This window comes from Pseudonaja textilis, chromosome 3 (assembly GCF_049901715.1).
Source record: "Pseudonaja textilis isolate UNSWEBS1 chromosome 3, rPseTex1.2, whole genome shotgun sequence".
Taxonomy (NCBI): domain Eukaryota; kingdom Metazoa; phylum Chordata; class Lepidosauria; order Squamata; family Elapidae; genus Pseudonaja; species Pseudonaja textilis.
This window is the reverse complement of record NC_141992.1, coordinates 28,463,619-28,484,267: the sequence shown is the minus strand read 5'-3', so window position 1 is coordinate 28,484,267 and position 20,649 is coordinate 28,463,619. Positions and strand designations below refer to the sequence as shown.

Sequence of the window (20,649 nt, the reverse complement as noted above, 5' to 3'; positions counted from 1 at the left end):
TTAGCATCTAGTTGGCCTTTACTAGATGTAGGACCAGTTAGGCCTTTTTGCTCCAATCCTATTTTGCACAGTGACCTAACAAACTTATGGAGTAAACCTATAAGAAGAGCTGAATGCAGTAGTGTTCCTCCATAACCAATTATCATAATTGTGGGAGGCAAGACATCATTGTCTACAGTAGCAGCTGAAGGACTCTGATAGTACCTTTTCCGACTAATAATTTTTTATTAGAAGACATAATCAGTTGTTGGGAATCAGGTAGTCTATAAATTCAGTAAATAAATAAATAAGCAAGTTTGCTTCATAAGCTACAGGCCACTTCCTAAAATACATGGAATAGCAACTGATGAAGGATTTACATTGGAATGAGAAAAGTGGAAAAGGGAGAGGTTGGTTAGGTAGATGCAGGTTGTATATGAAACAGATTGGTTTATCAATAATTATGTGTAAGAAACTTTTTTTTCTAAGATATTTTGAGACAGCCTGAAACTTTGAGATAAATGTTCAGTTCAGTAAACTCTCATTCACTGGTACAGTTAAAATCTCATTTTTCAAAAATGAACACTTTTGAGATCTGCAGTTCTTTGCAGGACAAATGGGACAAAGTTTGCACCAAAGAATTAATGGACATAGGTTTGTCATCAGAACTCAGAATCAGGATAAAGTAATATTACAGTATTTCAATCTCCCAGGACATTCTATTGCAGATCTCCCTGAACAGTGTAACAAAAATTCTCTGCTTTTCCAGAAGATATAAGTCCTCCTTTCTTAATAAATAGGGCAAAGGCTTGGATACAACCAATTACTTCTGAAATCTACCTAGGGAAATCACTGGAATCTGCCTTTGTTGTATAAGCCTGCTTATGTGTATAAGAAAAAAATCATAACAGAATGCACCCAAGCCACCATCCCGATTTCTCCCCACCCCACAAGACATGGGTTTAATCATCTGACATAGTAATTATAATATAATTTGCTTCCTCTTCCCAAAAGACACTCAATATGAAACTCTTTTCACTCTGTAAATTTCAGAAAATACATGGGGCAAATTAGTATTGCTGAAAGAAACCACTGATTTGTTCTGCTATGCTCAATGCCAAGAAACAGGGCTGAACAGAGATGTGATTTGACCTCTTACTCCTTGCTGAGAGCCACATGCATGATCATACACAATGTAAGTAGCCTAGAGTAACAGTCCATTGTTATTGGGCAACAAAAATGTGTCAACAAAAGGGCCCTTCAAGGTCTCTCTGTTCAGAATTCACCATCTGCTTTATTTTCTGTAAGAAAATAAAACCATATCCCCATACCTATGATGTATTCTCACTGTGATTCCTTGTTGCACAATCTAGCTGGTGGACTAAAACTTTCTGGCTGACATTTCCAGGAATTAAAAGGGCGGGGGGAAGCCAAACTGCTCATGGCTACTTTCCTCAAGCATTTTTGTAGCTTTTGAGAGAAGATAATTATGTACTTTTTCACACATCTAGTGAAATTTTGAACACATGAATTAATCAGAAACTCTGCTCCAGAAACAGAGGAAGGAACACCTTCAGAAAAGAGATAGGACTGGCAATTAAGTTGCTGCTTTGTTTATCTTGTATCTGCTAGGTTGAAATACTTTAACAATAAAAATATTTTAATAAATAAAAGAAATGTCCAATTTAAATTTATGTATTTATTTATTTTTAAAATATATATAGCTCCCAGCTCATAAACAATGACTCATATTAACATTAAACATTAAAAATTCACAGTTAAAAATGCACAATTTAACTCCACCACCACCAACACACACATACACACACACCATGGTGACAACAACAGAATTAATTACTTGATTAATTCCAAATGGGGTCCCCAAGTTCACTGTCAAAACTATGCTTTCAAGGCTTTTCAGAATTAGCAACAAGATAGAGGCCAATCTTATCTCTGGGGGAATGACATTCTAAAAGCGAGAATGTTTTTCCTCGGTCCCACCAGATATACTTACTTGGGACCCGCAACATGCCCTGCCTTCCTGCTCTGGTGGGCTGGGTAAATGTAATTGGGAGACACACTTTGTCTAATAACCCAAGCCTTCTAGGGCTCTAAAGTTGATAAGCAGGACTTTGTATTGCACCTGAAGCCAAATCAGCAACCAGTACAGCTCCCACAAAAGAAGTGATACATGTGCAAATTTGTACTTGCACAAAACCACACGAGGCACTGCATTGGGAAGAAACAGAAGTTTCCAGGTGCTCTTTTAGGGCTGTCCCATGTAGAATGCATTACAATAGTCCAAATGGAAGAGAACAAGCTGTATTAAGGACATATCCAAATAGAGGGTGTTTGTTGTTTATTTTTTTACTTCTCAGTGGAGTCTAAATTTCTGCTATTTTTCTGACAACTGCCCATTTCTTTAGTGAACACTAACATATATTTCTGAAACTGTCACCAAGTAACATAAACACTCTGAAACCTACAGATTATAGTAACATGAAAAATATTTTAAAAGAGAAACCTTGGCTGAAGGTAGGAAGAAAAACAAATCAGTAAAATATACTGCAGATACATTTGTTCCTACCTGTTTTCCATGTGTAAAAACACAAATATAACTGATACTGGATGCAAATCCTTATTTTGTAAGTAGTTTCTTGTTTCTAGCAGTTAACTTCTGGGCAAAGCATTCAAACAAATGCCTGACTATTAAATGTAAAGGTTACCCTGTTCAGGTGTGTCTGACAATAAGACAGGGTACTCATCTCCATTTCTTGGCCGAGGGAGCCAACCCAAGTCTAGCCAGTGATGAGACAGGCTGAGAAAGTATTTCAACAGCATTGGTTGGGAAGGGGGTATAGCTTTCATAGAATCTTAGAGCTGGAAGAGACCTTGGAGTTCTTCTAATACAGCCCTCTGCTCTAGGAAAGTGATACCATGTTGATCAAATGGTTTTCCAGTATAATTTTGAAAACCTCCAATCGTGGAACACTCACAATTCCTAGTACACCATCTGTCTACTTTTCCCCTCATAATTCTACAAAGAATCCAACTTTGGGGAAGTGTTCTGTTAACAATAGGTCATTGTTATTATCTATTACAACATATTCTGATAAAGATTCTTGATTTATTTTGACATCAGCTGTGCCTTTTACTTTATACCAAGAACTCCTCTGCTCTAATAATTTTAAGCAAGACAAGAAACAAGACATCTGGTCTCCCAAGAGGCAAGGAAAACGAACAACTTATCTCTCAGAATTAAAAGAAAAATTCAAAAGCTCACAGGCCCATTGAAAGTTTGCAATAATCACTTATCATAACAAAGACTGAAATAACCCCTGTTTTACACTGCAGGAGAGTATCAATGTTACTGCTTCTTTGAAATATCTTAATTAATTTTGAACAGAGCTATTATCAGTTATTGAGGCTTGCCCCGGCATTAAATATAAACTGGTCTGGCATAAATTGAGTGCTTCTTTTGAATATATAATTGAATTTGCAGAACTGTGTGCTGTGGGTACGTAGATATGATAAAAACGACCTCACACCACTACATCTGATTCAATAAGTAATATGCCAATTAGCTTTTGATTTATTTATTTTAACATATTCAATTAGTGGATATTTTTTAAAGTCATCCAATCTCAAAAATGCATAGACTAAAAGAATTCTAAACTGAAGGAGAAATTAAGTTTGGAAAGCTGGACTGATTGATAAATGTGCATCTTACAAAACAAATGTAAGAGCAATTATTATGACAAAGAATTTCTACTGCTTCAATAGAAATAAGAAAATGATGTTTACATTCCTGTTTTTTTGTACAGTACTTAACACTGGAACCTTAATGGCTCACCTTGTTGGTTGGGATCTACGTCCAAATGTGATTCTGAGGTTATTCTGTTGGAAGCTAATACTACAATTACACCTTACCATCACAAAACATAGCTATGTATAGCAGAATGTTTGAAGCATTTCATCTAAAATGGAAGGTCTCTTTATCCATGTTAGCTTGTTGTAGGAAAAAGGAACAGGTTTATAATACCTTAAAGAAGGATGACATAAAAGACTGCAACGATAACACCATTAAAGCTAACATCTTTAACACATTCTTTGGCTCATTATTTGTAAACAGCAATGGTTCATGCCCAGTATTTCCTAGCTGAACCACAGAAAACTACATCTAATACATATCAATTTTACAGAAGACAATGTTGAAAGAGCACTACGCAATCTAAAACCAGCTCTATCTATTAGACCAGACTGAATATGTGCCTACTTCTTAAAAAAGCTATCCACTGCCATAGCAGAACCTCTAAGCATAATCTTTGAAAAATCTTTCAGAACCAGCTCCTTGACTAATCTATGGTCACAAGCCACGGTCATCCCCATCTTCAAAAAGGGAGAGCCCAGCCTAGTTGAAAAGTACAGACCAATCTCTTTATGCTGTGTCACCAGTAAAGTCATGGAATCAATTATTAACCAATCCATTATCCAAACTTAGAGACAAACAACCTACTCTCTAATAAATAATTTGGTTTCAGAAAAAAAAAAACTATCCTGCAATCTGCAACTCTTATACTGCAAAAACATATGGACTACACAACTCGATCAGGGCAAAACAATAGATTCAATCTACATAGACTTCTGTAAAGCCTTTGATTCAGTGGTACATGACAAACTACTCCTAAAAGTAAAATCTTATGGTATCTCTGGACAACTGCATAATTGGATAGAAGCATTCCTGTCAAACAGACAACAAATGGTCAAAATTGGGAGTGTCCTATCAAATTCTGCACCTGTCATCAGTGGTGTTTCCCAAGGCAGTGTTCTAGGTCAAACAAATGGCAACTTCAAATCTCAACAAATAAATGTTTGGTCTTACATATTAGCAAAAAAAAAATCAGAAAATAAAATACAAACTGAATAGTCAAGATCTTGTTGATGATCCAAGCTCTGTAAAGGACCTTGGAATACTCATTTCTAATGATCTAAGTGCCAGAGCCCACTGTAACTACATAGCCAAAAAGGCATTAAGAGTTGTTAACCTAATCCTACTAACACTACTCACACTACTAACTAGAGCATGCAAACATTTGCTAGACCAATACTCAAATACAGCTCATCAGTCTGGAACCCACATTATGTATCTGATATTAGCACAGTTGAGAAAGTCCAGAAATATTTCACAAGAAGAGTTCTCCACTCCTCTACTCATTGTAGAATACTTTATGCCACCAGACTTGAAATTCTAGACCTAGAAAACCTTGAATTATGCCATCTTCAGTCTGATCTATGGTATATAAAATCATACATTGCAATGACTTACCTGTCAATGAATACTTCAGCTTCAACCATAACAACAAAAGAGCAGACAATAGATACAAACTCAAGGTTAACCGCACCAACCTTGATTGCAGGAAATACGACTTCAGCAACAGAATGATCAATGTCTGGAATACTCTACCTGACTCTATGGTTTCTTCCCCAAACCTCCAAAACTTTAACCTTAGACTGTCTACTATTGACCTCACCCCTCTCCTAAGAGGTCTGTAGGGGGCGTGCATAAATGTACCAACGTGCCTACCATCCCTGTCTTATTATTTCTTTTATTTTTCTTATATATCTTCTTATATATATATATATATATATATCTTCTTATATATCTTCACCTGTGCCCAGTGAAGATGGTGCAGTAGAAGGTAAGGTGGCCAGCATTAGAGATTCCCGCTGGCTGAAAGGGCAGTTCCAGTATTTGATCGAAAGGGAGAGGGATGGGCCAGAGGCCCTCTCCTGGGTGGATGCTTCCATGATCCATGCCCCAGAACTTATATGGATATTCCATGACCATTTTCCCTTGCAACCACATCCCGACCATCAGACTCGGGGGAAGGGCCCTGCGGTGGGGGATAGTGTTGTGGCCCTGATTTACATGCCTATGCTGTCAGAGGAAGAGGACCTGGAAGATGAGGAGGAGGAACTGGGAAGGCCTTCCTCCCCAGGACCTTCCTCTCTGGCAGTGCCTTCCTCCCTGATAATGCCTCAGGTTCTATCAGACAACCGAGAGGAACAGCCTGAGATTAATCAGGAGGTAGGCATATCAGAGTAGCCCCTGACAGGGAGTAAACGGGAAGAGTGTTGGCTTGATCCTAAGCAGCATCATAGGGAGAAATGTGAGCAGCAATGTAAGAGGCATGGGAGGGTCAGAGAGTGAGCTGAGTCATTGAGCCACACCCCACAGGGGATAAAACTGGGTGTGTTTTCTCCTGAAACTTTGTACGGGACAAAGTTTAACCTGACTTCAGATTTTCTTTGTGGACTGCCTTGTGATTTTCTGTGAGTAAAATTTTATTTACTATCAGTTCGGACTTGGCAGGCAGGACATGTTGGAATGCCAAGAATATTATCAGTTCCAAAGAATTAATTCTGTGAAGTCTGAGCCAGCTTGCCTACCTGAGTTTGTGTGAGTTTGTACTCTTTCATCTTTTGGGAAAGAGGAAAGATGAGACAGAACAACATAAGCTCCTCACATAATGACGCATAAAGGTTCCTTAATAACAGAAATTAAAAGTGCAGGAATTTCTGTCATTAAGCAGTACAGTCCTATTGGCCATGCCAAAACCCATCAGGCACGCAAGTTGATTGAAGCCATGCATTCTCCCAACGGGCTCATCAAACCAGGCTTGTGATTCAATCAGTCCCAAGACTAACCAACTACCCAGAACCTACATAAATGAATAAGACACTTCATCCCAAAACCCTACAAAAGATGTTATCTAGTTTGTTAATGAACTGTCCAGGAACTAAACAGCAAGCTCAGAGAACAGACCCCTACCAAAACCTACAACCCAAGCTACAAATATTTTCAACAATTTCTAACTTTTGTCTTTGTTAAGTGAGGCCTACTGTATGTGTAGCATAGTTTCTCCTTCCACCTCCAAAATTTCTCAAAGTATTCCATGCTAAGATGCCTATTACTGATAAGATTCAGAATGATAGAGAGAAGTTCTTCACTCACAGGATCAGCAGAATTCTGTCTTCTAGAACTGCAATGCAAATTGATATAATTAAGGAAGAAAGACTACCATTCTTGAACTCTTTTGCTGTTCATTTTCTCCATAAACAATTCAACTGCTTCCTAGTGGATTCTCTTTTTCCCTACCTCAATCACTATATTATTTCTTAACACTGATTAATATGCCACATATTAATTACATTGATTTCTAAAAAACAATTGCGAACTATTTCACCCTTAGAACTATTGTTTCAAGTGCTCCAGGTTTCAAGGAGGAAAGACAATTCAAGAATTTTGTTCTGTATTTAAACTAAAAACTTGGTCATTTCAACCAGTATCATCCTGAGTGCTCTAATTATAAAACTAAATTTGGCCAAAACAAGATGTTATGATTGACCTCAGGATTAGCCATTTATATATTCTGAGATTGAAATCAAGGATATGTTGCCTGAAAGCATTCTGTCTCTCTTTTTCTAATTGTAAAAAAATACCTAAGATTTTGATCAAATAGAACTCAGCAACTCAGAATTTCCAGTTCTGACTGGAAAACAATTAGGGGTAATGAAATATAATTAAGATTAGAAATTTAAGAAAAAGAAACAACTCAAGAATAAAATATTATGAAGTTGTAGAGTTTCAATTTTTTGGAGCATTTTGCAAAATTCATTTGTAATATAAATGTACCCATCCATTCAGTAATGCTTTTCCATAGTCCATTTAAAAAGTCCAGATTGTCTGGGAATATTCTATTCTTGTAATCATCAAAAACTGTAGCCAACGATTTGTATTACTGCTCTCCAATATTTCATATTATATATATTAATGGTTAGTACTATGTCAAGCAAACATTTCAAATGTATTGGATGACAGATTCTGTGTGGACTATCCAGAAACTTAATTTCACGCCACTCTATTATCAGAGGCAACTATAAAAGCATGTGATTATATTATTGCGATATAGTACCTTTACTGCCATCTGTTCTACTTCCAGACAGACTATAAACAATTAAAGTTCAGATTATGATCTATTAAGCTGTATATGATTTGGAGCCAGAAGATATGAACCATCACATTCTCCTCTGTTGGTTTGCCCAGACTTTAAGATCTTGCAAAAAAATCCTTTTTCAGTACCACCAAAATGAAAGATCCATTTGATGGAAAAAGAGATAAAAACATTAATAGCAGCTTTGGAACTCACTACCAGTGGAATTTTTGTTTGTTTGTTTGTTTCTCAACCAAATGAAAATAAATATTTTTCAGACAGGCATTTCACATTTAACCTGATTTATCTTCTAAGTTAAGTATTAATTACTTTCTTTTTTCTTATATACTTATGTTTCTGTTCTCCTTCTAATTGTTTCATTTATGTTTAATTCTAACTGCATTTCATTGTACTATTATTAGCTGCTCTGAGCATAATTTCAGTATAGAATATACACACACACATTATATTTGTGGGGTTCTTGGCATCCTTTTGGTTTCTTGCTTGTAGATGTTTCATTACCCAACTAGGTAACATCATCAGTACTAGAAGGCAGTGGAGTTTACTCTCTGCTTATAAACAAATGGCTTTCCCTGTTAGTGTTAGTGGCAGTATTCTTGCTGGTTTATTTATTAATCTGTTGTTTACTAAATTGGTAGTTCCTGGATTGGGGTATTATTTACTGCTTGGTAAATAATGCTGTTCGCATGAGTGTTACTTGCTGGTCAGGAGGTGATTCTTATATATTTAATGTATTTGCCTTTTCAAGCATGTACAAATTATAATAATTGTAAAGGGAAGTACCCACCTTATGGGTGAATGCTTCTTTTTGACTTGGAGCTCAACCAGACACTGTCCTGGTGGATTGGGCAAAAATGCACATATTGGCTAAGGAATAAAGTTACTATAAGACAATATCATGTCTTACATATAAGTTTATTCTACTCTTGGTCTTAGATGGTTTCTACCAGACATTGTGAAAGAGTAAAGACACAAATGCAAAGGTAGGTATAGATGTCCCTTACTATTTCAAACAAATTCATCAAGTTTGGTTTGTAAAATTTGTGATCTTTCAAAATGTGTGGATTTTGGTTCCCATTTTTCTACATATGTACTTTTTTTTTGCAATTTTACCTTGCATACAGTTTTTTTTTACAATAATAAATAAACCATTTGCTATTATTATGCATTTCTGAACATATATTTGGTGAAATCATTCATCATTATACAAGTTGCCCTCATGCAGTTTAATATAGTTTAAAATAATCCAAAGGTGCAAAATGTAGAATAATTAATAATTCACTGTATGTATCTCAGTTCAGTCATGTGAAATTAGATAGGTTGTGTTCACAGGCAATTAAAGTGCTAGAGATAAATTCTACCTTCCATACAACTTACTCTATAAGACCAATTCAATAGAACCATATTTTCTAGTTATGACACATAGCAAGGAACTTAGATAGTTGGCTATGCCCTTTACCTTATGTTCTTTGATAGAATGAACACAAACATCAAAGCCAACAGCTTTTCTTACTCCCTATATAGTAATTGCATCAAAATGGTGGTTGTTTTGACTACAAGCTATATTGTTACAAGGAAAATGTGGATTAGGCAAAGAAAAGATCTGTACTGCATCCCTGTTAGTGGGATTAATATACATATGCATGCACATATTTTCACCCTTTAAGATAAATTCTGATGACCCGTTCTTCTAATAGTTTCTAGAATCTCTGATTAATTAGCTCTAACATGCAATATATTTTAGAGCCAGATAACACTAATCTCCATAAATGTCAACTATATCTTTGTACATTGTTAAAATTCAACAAAAAATACTTTTTTAATGGCATACCATTAAATGCAAAGTTCAGCCGTACTTTTTCTTTTACATATGGAAATTATCTAGCAAAAACCCCAGTGGGAGGTGAGATGTGATATATTTAATGACATTGAACCTCTGTTATAACTGCAAGTTGGTATATATATTTCTTACTGAACCATTAATGGCCTATAAAGATTTACGAATACTTATTTGTGTTTTATCAAATGCATCCAATTAAATCTGTATTTACTAAAGACTGCATTAGTTTATCTAAACCTGATGTCCTAGAAATGCATATACTTCACATCAAGGAATTCCCTGCCCTGCATTTATATCATTGAGAACACTGATAGTTGAGGCAGATAACATAGGGAAACTACCCAGTTTAGGCAAGGCTGACTTATAACCAAAAAGCATCCTTTTATTATGGCTTGAGGAATATTATTATTTCATTTCACTGAGAAACTCATTATGTTTTGCCAGCCATTGTATTTTCAGAAATGTTTGTGTCATCAGAATTGATAGGAAAATGAGGGAATTTAAACATTGTACTGTCTTCCTCTCTTCATAAAACGAATAGCCTATAAATGCTTTTAGATTGTAAATGGCCAATTTATATTTGATCAATTATGTTGTGCTAGAAGACTGCTTACTGGGCATTGATAACAGTAAATGCTACTAGGTATACCTAGAAAAGTAGGTCATAGGTGTTTGGCAGAGTAGGACTTGAAAATACAATATATATGCTTGAATAGTCGTATTGGACTGTGAATTTACTTTATAAATAAAGTTTGAAATTGTTTTCTAAATGGTGTATATGTATGCGTGTGTGTGTGTGTGTGCACGCATATCTATTTGCAACCTGAGAAAAAATTATTGTCAATAATGGGGAGCATCATACTGTACTTGCAGTTTTGGAAACCGATGCTGTTTTAATACCTTTATTAAGAGGTATTGATAGGTATTATGATTAGCTATTCACAGCTAGCTATTGCCTATGAGAATAGAGCCATGATAATACAAACTAAGAGAAGTTACCAAATCTGAATACAATTTATTTTGAGCTTAATGCTTTTTCCCAGAGAAACAAAAAGTTGTTAAACAAGCTGTTAACAATATACTCTTCTCTATTTGTGATAATGATTGGGTGGATTTTCCATTGTTTGGAAGATCTTATTTTATTTTTAGATTTGGAGGACGGGATACTTCCTATAGTAGATAAATTTAAATCTCATAGGTATACTGTCACAGACATAGAATGGGTTCTATTATAGTTGAAGACTAATGAGGACTTAGGATTTAATGAATAGAGGACAATTGTCAACTTAAGTCTGCTACCAAATTCTGCCTTGTTTTGGTTGTTTATCCTTAAATTCGGACTTTTGGTTATCACATTACAAAAAAGATGTTGAGACTTTGAAAAAAAAAGTGCAAAGAAGAGCAACTAAGATGATTTAGGGCCTGGAGACAAAAACATATGAGGAACAGTTGCAGGAATTGGATATGTCCAGTCTAGAGAAAAGAAGGACTGGGGTGACATGATAGCAGTATTCCAGTATTTGAGGGGCCACCATAAAAAAGACAGGGTCAACTTAGTTTTCAAAGCACCTGAAGGCAAGACAAGAAATAGTGGATGGAAACTAATCAAGGAGAAAAGTAACCAGGAATTAAAGAGAAACTTCTTAAAAGTGAGGACCTAATGGAATAGCCTGCATTCAGAAGTTCTAGCTGCTTCATCACTGGAGGTTTTTAAGAAAAGACTTGACACCCACCTGTCAGAAATGGTTTAGAGCAGGGTCGCCAAACTTTTGGATCTCAGGGACCACCAAACTCATACTTTTAAATCCCGAGGACCACCAATACAGTTTTTTTAAAAAGCTAACATATTTAATATATATATATATATATATATATATATATATATATATATATATATATATATATATATATATATATATATTTGTTTTCTGAGGTTCGGTATTTATATGTATCTTTGTTGCTCATTGATACAGCCGTATATCATATTTGTCTCAGCTCGTGCCTGAGAAGCCAGAGCTGGAGACAAGCTATGATGAATGACATATATATATATATATCTATATATATATATATATATATATCATATATACATACATATATATACATATACATACATATATATATATATATATATATATATATATATATATATATATATATATATATATATATATATATATTCTTAAGTTTTCGTGGGTACTTATGTATGGCATTCAGCTTTGTTCGGGTATTTTCCCACATCATTATAGTTGTACTTTTAAAGTTGTAGCAACGTTTGGCAGAATGATGATGGCAGATGAGATTCTGCCGAAATGTTGCTACAACTTTAAAAAGCACAACTATAATGACGTGAAAAACTTGAATACATAATATATATACCATATATATATATATACCATATATATATCATATATATACCATATATATACCATATATATATATTTCTTAACTTTTTGCAAAGTTTACATGAATGGTTGAGCTGGAAAGAGGGGAGAAGAGCTGGAAAAGGGGAGAGCTGTGCACAGCTCCATCTCCCTTTCCTTTCCTGCCTGCATGTGGGCGGGGGGGAGGAAAGAGAGAGAGCCAGGAGCAATTCAAACCTAGAGAACTAAAGGGGAAGAGCTGACAGCAGGCGCTGGGGGAGGGGACTACAGTTGCTGCCGCCACCGGGTGTAGGAGCTGCTTGGCGCATGCATCTCAGGGGCCTGGCTCCGGGGTCCCTTGGAGAGCCGGGAGGCGCAAGAACTGTGTGGCCCAGATTAATTGCTTTTGGGGACCATTTCTTCTGCAGCCCACCAAAAATTTTCCACAGCCCACCAGTGGGCCGTGGCCCACCAGTTGGCAAACACTGGTATAGAGCAGGTATATCCAACTCGAGGCCTGTAGGGGACTTAATGCTGGCCCATGGGGCAACTGTGGAAATGGCGAAGGACCGTCCTGCAGTGCCTCTGCCAGTAAAAATTCCCCCTAGGATCTGTTTTCACTGGCAGATGACTTCAGGAGGCCATCCAGGCTGAAAATATGGCCCCTCCCCCCGGCTCCATTTTCATTGCCAGAGGCTTCACCTCTTTCCTAAGAGGTCTGTAGAGGGCGTGCATAAGCGCACCAATGTGCCTATCATCCCTGTCCTATTGTTTCTTTTTATTTTTCTTATATGTATCAATTTCATTTATTCATAACTATGTTTATACTTATACCTATTATCTTGTAAGAGATTTACAAATCAAATAAATAAATAAAATAAATAAATTTTCAAAAAAAAAGAGAGGCCATCCAGGCAAAAAAATTGGGCGCCGGGGACCTGAACCCCCCCCCCCCTCCGGTTCCATTTTCACTGGCAGAGGACTAGCAAAACAAACTAAAAGTAATACAAAACAAAAGGAGAAATGCTTTTCCTTTTACATTTGAGCATCCAACAAGGGATAGGAAAGGAGAAAGGGAAAGAGGAAAGACAAAGATAAAGAAGGGATTATGGGAAGAGAGCAAGGAAGGGGAAGGAAGGAAAGAGGGGAAGGAAGAAGAAAGGAGAATGAAATGGAAGGAAAAGAAGAAAAGGAAGGAAGGAAGGAGGGATGGAGGGAGGGAGGGACGGAGGGAGGGAGAAAGGGAAGAAAGTCCTGCTTTAGCACTTGGCCACCAGCAGAAGGCAAGGCTCCTCTGGAGGACAAAGTTTTGACTCTTCTCCCTGCTCTTGCCTTCTTCTACTGGAGACAATGGATCCACTCAGCCCCACCCAGACCACTACAGGTGCCCCCAACATGAGAGATGTCAAGTTGGCCATGCCCACCGTGGCCAGACTCACCCAGCCCCCAATGTCAAACACAACCCTGATGCAGCCCTCAATAAAATCAAGTTTGACAACCCTGGTATAGAGTCTCCTGCTTTGGCAGGGGATTGAAGTACAAGACCTCCAAATTCCCTTCCAGATCTATTCTGATTGAGTCAAAAGAGTTTTCAAACGAACATTTTTCTTATTTTATTTATTTATTTGATTTGTCAATCGCTTACAAGATAATAGGTGTAAGTATAAACATAGTTATGAATACATGAAATGTATTGTTTCAACTGCTCTTTTTACTACATTCTTCCTAGAAGGAATTTCTCCTAAAATTCCTTTTCAACTTGTATAGGTAGAAGAGTAAACAAATTAATTAAGACAGGGGTGGGATTCAATGTTTTTAACAACTGGTTCTGTGGGCGTGGTTTAGGTGGTGGGCGTGGCTTACTCAATATCACTCACATTATTGGCTGGGCATGGCCAACTCAATATCACTCACATCAAGGCATGCATCTCCTCCCCTGGCATCTCCTGACTGTGGGGATGCTGCAACAGTTGTGTGAAAAATGCTCATAAGTCACTTTTTTCAGTGCCATTGTAACTTTGAATGGTCAGTGCACACAAGCAAAGTACCAGTAAAGGAGGTTAAAAAAACCTCCAGAGATGTTTCTGAGACAGGAAGTCTAGTCCTACCAAGAATGTAATAAGGGTTAACAGAGAGGCAGTTTCTGTAAGCTACACCAGAATGTTTTCTTCCTGCCTTCTTTACAAGATTAGGCCAGTAATTTCTTCTAACAACCAGTTGTCTGAACTGCTTACAATGTTAACAACCGGTTCTAGCGAATAGGTGTGAATCTGTAGAATCTCACCCCTGAATTCAGATAAATATTTCTATCATTAGAAATGCCATAAAGCTAGTAATGAGATGAATATGAGCACAAATCTACTTTATAAGATACAGAGAAATCATTTTAAGGCAGCTCAATCTTTGCCAAAAACAAAAAACAAACTATGGAAGCAATGCTGTTACATTTTCATTTCATTGTTTGCAATTAAAATTATACAGCATGTTTAAAGCCTTGCAATACTGCTTTAATTATGCATTTTCAAGTTTTATTAAGCATGACTCTTTTGAAAGGAGTTTTGGATTTTGATTTCTGACCTACAATTTTCCTTTTCCCTTTAATATGGTGTTCTAAATTAAGACATAAAATATGCACCTTTGCCAAAAGCCCAAGTCTGCATTTGCATTGTTTATGGTTTGGAAAGAATTTAAGGTGCTAGATTTCATAATATAATTAAAAAAAACAGAAAATTATCTACACAACTCACTAAAGGTAAAGGTGAAGGTTTCCCCTTTCCAATCATGTTCAACTCTAGGAGGCAGTGCTCATTTCCCTTTCTTAGCTGAGGGAGTCAGCATTGTCCACAGATATTTGTGTGGCCATTCAGTCAGCATGACTATATGCCAAAGTTCTTGGAACACTGTTACCTTTCCACCAAATTGATACCTATTTATCTATTCACATTAGCATACTTTTGAACTGCTAAGTGGACAGAAGCTGGCCAAATCATAAGAGCTCGCCTTGTTACATGGCATTCAGGTCTCAAACCCAGGCTGTCAGCTTTTCAGCTAACAAATTCAGCATCTTTAACCACCAAGACATCGCATTCCCTCCAGACAATTCATTACAACTGCACAAAGCATGCCAAAGCATGTCATGTGGATTTGTTGCTTGACCTAATAAAAAGGGAAGACCAAATTATAAAGTTTCTTAGATCTGACTTTCTAAGATCTCAATTCATCTGTCTCCTTCCTGATAAAAAAAGTTTGCTCATAACACTATTGGGCTTGTTTTATTTTTAAATCTATACTGCATCTCCTGTGCAAGTGATTAGAGTCAACTGATACTATCATGATTTGGATGAAGTCTTTTCCAGATCCACAGAGATTCCACTTGGGTATTAACACTTCTATTTAGAAACATAAGGATGATATCTTACATTTTAAATATCTGATCCATGGCATACATATCAAGTCCCAACTTTTTAATTCTCCAAATTTGGTGCAAAACAAAAAAATAAATGTGTACTCTAAAACACTAACAAAAGCTATATTCATAATCTTGTTTGATAATTATGAATAACTATTTTTGAATTAAAGTTGATTGAATAATTAGATTTGTTTAATTATTGCATTTGTTGGTAAACTTAGGGTTATATATCAGTTATGTTATGTTTAATTTAGAGTAAAATATTACCTGATTATAGAGTTGTATCTATTATGAGGAAAGTCAGAAGTCTTTCTTTTTTATATATGTTTTATTCCTCTTCTGCCCCCTTTTTTTCTTTTCACTTTTCACTTTTTCCCTGTTAATTCACTTTCCCTTTCTTTCTATTGTTCTTTTATAATTGTTTGGTTTAAAATTTTTTAATAAAGCTGTTTGGGGGAAAAAAACCTCATTAATAACGGGAATGACAATGTCAGGTTTCCAACTGATGAAATCCATTTAAAAAGAAAAAAGCAAAGTCCATCTTCCAAAACAATTTCTTTTATTTAGGAAAGCATAAAATTGGCAAAGTGTGTTGTAATTCTGGATCTGACACAACCTGGAATTATACCATATAATATTGGGAGTTAGAAACAGACCCCAAAAGACACATTCCCCAACAGAAGTAAATCAACATTTCCTGATGTCATCAATCTCCACCTCCAGGTCTCAGCATGGTCACCTTTTGTTCCCATGGGAAGAAGAACCACCTAGCCTAAACAACTCTCTCTATTTCCACTCCTTTCATCTTAAGAATGTGGCAAGCCTGAAACCCTTCCCCCAATAACCAGCAAAGAGAAAGAAAGAAAAGGAATATATAATAAGGCTAAATAAAATGGCTAGGCATATGTCAATTTTGGGCTTGACAGACAAAATCTCTCAGTATTGCAGTGGAAGTAAAAAATAAGAACAATAAACAAGCTAATAACTTTTTTGGTTGTCAACTGTTCACAACCAGAGTAAGAAACAATCATTCATAGCTTCTTATAGCTGAAACATGCTCCTTTCCATCACTTTAGCTGTTTCCCCCATTTCTTTCCAATACATAATTCTAATTTTCTCTACAACAAAATCTTTTAACCTTTCAAGGAAAAAGATTTAAAATGGCTACTTGTACCTCATCCATCACAAGAGATTGTTGTAGAGAGCCTTTTTCTTCAAAATTCTCCTAGCCAAAAGCAGCTGCTGACAAATTGCAGGAAATATAATGCCAGGATCATCAGATAGATCTGGCCATATTTCAGTATTACATGACACCAGTTCATTGTTCAGGCAATTAAATAATTTTTGCTCTTAACCATATAAAATAAAAAGGCCTCAATATTCACAGTGAACCCAGCATCCCATTCAGATATTTTTTAGCAGGACCCATAAACTATAAAACTGAGTATCTAAAATATTCCAATCTATGTAAACCCAGAAAAAAGGAAATAGACAGAAGAAAAAATGGCAAGCAGCAATTCAGCTCTGTGGGGGAACAATAGGGATTTCAGATAAGAGCAATGCACATTAATTTACTTGCAAAATAAAGCCAATATGAAACTAAAAGCATAAGCATCAATATATGCCTAAACAGAACTATTTTATTGACATTTCTCTTCCACTTTTCTTCCCCACAGCTAGCCAATTATAAACCAGAAAATAAATGGAAACTGGATAAAATGATATCTGAAAACAAACAAATAACAACATGCTGGCAGAAACAATTACAAAACAAAACAAAATATCACTCAATTTCCATTTTTATGTGAACCAATCTAACTTCTGCTTCGTGTGACAAAAATCTGAATCCGAATAAATTTAATTCCAAAATAACAGCTTTGTCTTAATTATATGAATTCTTAGCTAAGGAAAAAAAATCTGTAAACTTGCAAATGAAAATGCATATTTTGGGGAAAGGCATTCAAAATATCTATTTTGAGAAAATGTATGCTACTTAAGTCTCATTTCTATACATAGGAAAACAGAATTGAGCCAGATTTCTTAGTGAACACATATGGACTATAGATTGGAAAGATTCATTTCTCCATTTCCAAATGCTTGTTGAGGAAAAAGCAAAATCATAATGAGAGCAATACAACAGTAGTGTGCAGAGATGACACGGTCTAATTCAGAATCTGGAGTCTAAAAATAAGCTGATCTCGTCTAGTATGATTTGTGAGACAGTTCATATTTATTTTTTTTAATATAACAAAGAAGAAACAAATATGTTAAAATGGAAAAATATATAGAAAAATGAATAAAATCTGCAGACAAACACTGTTGTGGTCTGCCAGCAGAGCTTCCAGCAGATTCAGGCAATCCTGGAATCTGGGAAAGGCTCTGACAAATGCTCTGCATCAGAGGCAAAGTTGGGGCCAGGGCGTCTGACACTTATCAGCTGACTTTGGAATTGGACATCAGTGAGGTAGAAGAACCTGTGAGCCTGATCCCAGCATGCATATGCTCAGAGCTGCCAGAAGAAGGGAACAGCTAAAGAACAAGGGTCGACTTGGGAGTAAAGCCACAGGTGGATGGTGAATGGCCCCTCCAAGAGGGAATAAAAGAGGAATGAAAAAGTGGAATGGATAGAAACAGACATAGAAATATAAGAGGAATCAAAAGGTCTCTATAAAATGATTCAGTCACAATATGAACTACCAAACAGCTCAGAAAATACTTGGAATGGAAATGTCAATGTGGAAGAGCATCACTATGGACTGAATGGTAAAACTAAGACCCTCTCATTATCTTTTAAGTGTCAATAATCTTTCTTCCCTTCGACATGTTATGATTAGAATGACAAATGCTGGTCAACTTCCAAAAGTCATTGAACCTAGTAGCTTTTTTTTTTCCAACTCCAAAATGACTTTCGTGTAGAGGACTAATATATTTCCCCTTCTTCCATTTGCTGCCACTAACTTGGTGACACATTTTGCAGCATGATGATGATGTTCATGGGAAACCTCTTCATAGTGAGTCAAAATCCAAATCAAGAAACCACTGTTCATATGCCCTCTGTAACTTCAAGAACATTCACTTTTACTTCATATTTAACATATTTAAGAACATTCATATTTACTTCAGCTTCAACCGCAACAATACAAGAGGACACAACAGATACAAACTCAATGTTAACCACTCCAGATTTTATTGCAGAAAGTACCACTTCAGCAACAGAGTGGTCAATGCCTGGAATGCACTATCTGACTCTGTAGTTACATCCTCAAACCCCCACTCTCCTTTAACCTCAAACTATCCACTATTGACCTCACCGCATTCCTAAGAGGTCTGTAAGGGGCGTGCATAAATGCACCATCAAACCTCCCGTCCATGTCCTAATATCTCCATTTAATCGTACCTATTTTCTGTATTCTTACTCATGTTTATACTTATACTTATTATCTGATAAGCGATTGACAAATCAAATAAATAAATAAATAAATAAAAATAAATAAACATCCTGACCAGACTCAGATATTTTGACAACTCAATCTGGACAGCAGGTTGTTACTATGGCCTCCTTCTGGAAAATTCCCCTGCTGCTAAGAACTCTCTCTTCTAGTAAAACAATTGCCAGTTATTGTTGTTGTTGTTTCCTTGAAGGCAGATCTTACTGATATGTATATTTATGCACATATACTGCACATATAAATTAAAGTGAGCTTATATATGCAAAGCTAAGGCTTCAAAATGAACACCGATGCAAATGCAATAACCAGCTTTAATATAAACATTATTAACTTCTTATAGAATAGAATAGAATAGAATAGAATAGAATAGAATAGAATAGAATAGAATAGAATAGAATAGAACAGAACAGAACAGAACAGAACAGAACAGAATAGAATAGAATAGAATTCTTTATTGGCCAAGTATGATTGGACACACAAGGAATTTGTCTTGGTGCAAATGCTCTCAGTATACATAAAAGAAAAGATACATTCTTCAAGAGTCAAGAATCATAGGGTACAACTTAATAATAGTCATAGGGTACAATAAGCAATCAAATAATACTAGAAAAGTCAATATAGATCATAAAGATATAAGTGACAAAGTTATAGTCATACTTCTTTTAACTTCTTTTTTATTTCTATTAGCTTTGGTTTGTAACAGTCTAACAGAACTACTTTTACATTAGAATGATTATTGTACTTGCCTTGCAAATAGAAGGTTTCAAGTTTAATACTTAGCAGAAAGTGTTTTTTTTTAAAGTACTTTTTCAGGATTTTTTTAAAAAATATAAATTCTAGCGTTTTATTGTCTTTCTATTTTTCAAATTGAAATGGAAAAATGAATTAGGAAAAGCGGCCAGCTCTGTTGACAGCAGCAAGACTACTGTACACAAAAAAATGGAAGGACATTTCAATTCCCACCATGGACGAATGGCTACAGAAGCCGATGGAGATGGCAGAATTGGCTAGATTGACCATTCTGATATTGCCACATGGCTTCTGGACTTTGTGCTTGAGGTGAACAAAAATGAAACTTTGATTTTGGGTTTTACCAATTGGATTGATTTATTTTTATAGAAATAGCTAGTTTATATTATTATGGAAAAGTAAAAAAGTTGTGGTTCGATGGTAATGCTTTATTTTACTGCAACAGAGGGAGTCGGCTTCTTTTTTCTTTTTCCACATGCTCCCTCACTTCTCTTTCCCCTACCCCCCCCCCCCACTGTGTCTTCCTATTTAGTTTTATATTTTGTATTTTATTCTACAATCTAAAAAATGTTTAAACACACATGCACACAAAGGGAAAGCAACTAGCTCAAGGAAACAAAATTTGTAATTAAAATTATGTCTGCAGGATCCAATCTAGGTTGGTCAATGGGACAAGAGATTTTGTCCTCTGAGCTTTTGGACTCGTGCTGGAGTCTTCAGGGAACTGAATATGGGCTCCAGCAGGAGTCCAAAAGATCAGAAGACAAAACCTCTGGTCCCGGTGACCAACTCAGATTGGATCCTGCAATATTATCCCTGGACCCATACGTTCACCTTCATTCAT

The 20,649-nt window shown here is 36.0% G+C and overlaps 1 protein-coding gene across 2 annotated transcripts in view; it reads right to left on the bottom strand.

The window, feature by feature from the left end:
* Positions 1-20,649, bottom strand: part of PTPRT (protein tyrosine phosphatase receptor type T) — a 678,367-nt gene that overhangs the window by 469,725 nt on the left and 187,993 nt on the right. The gene's annotated exons all lie outside the window — the stretch shown is intronic.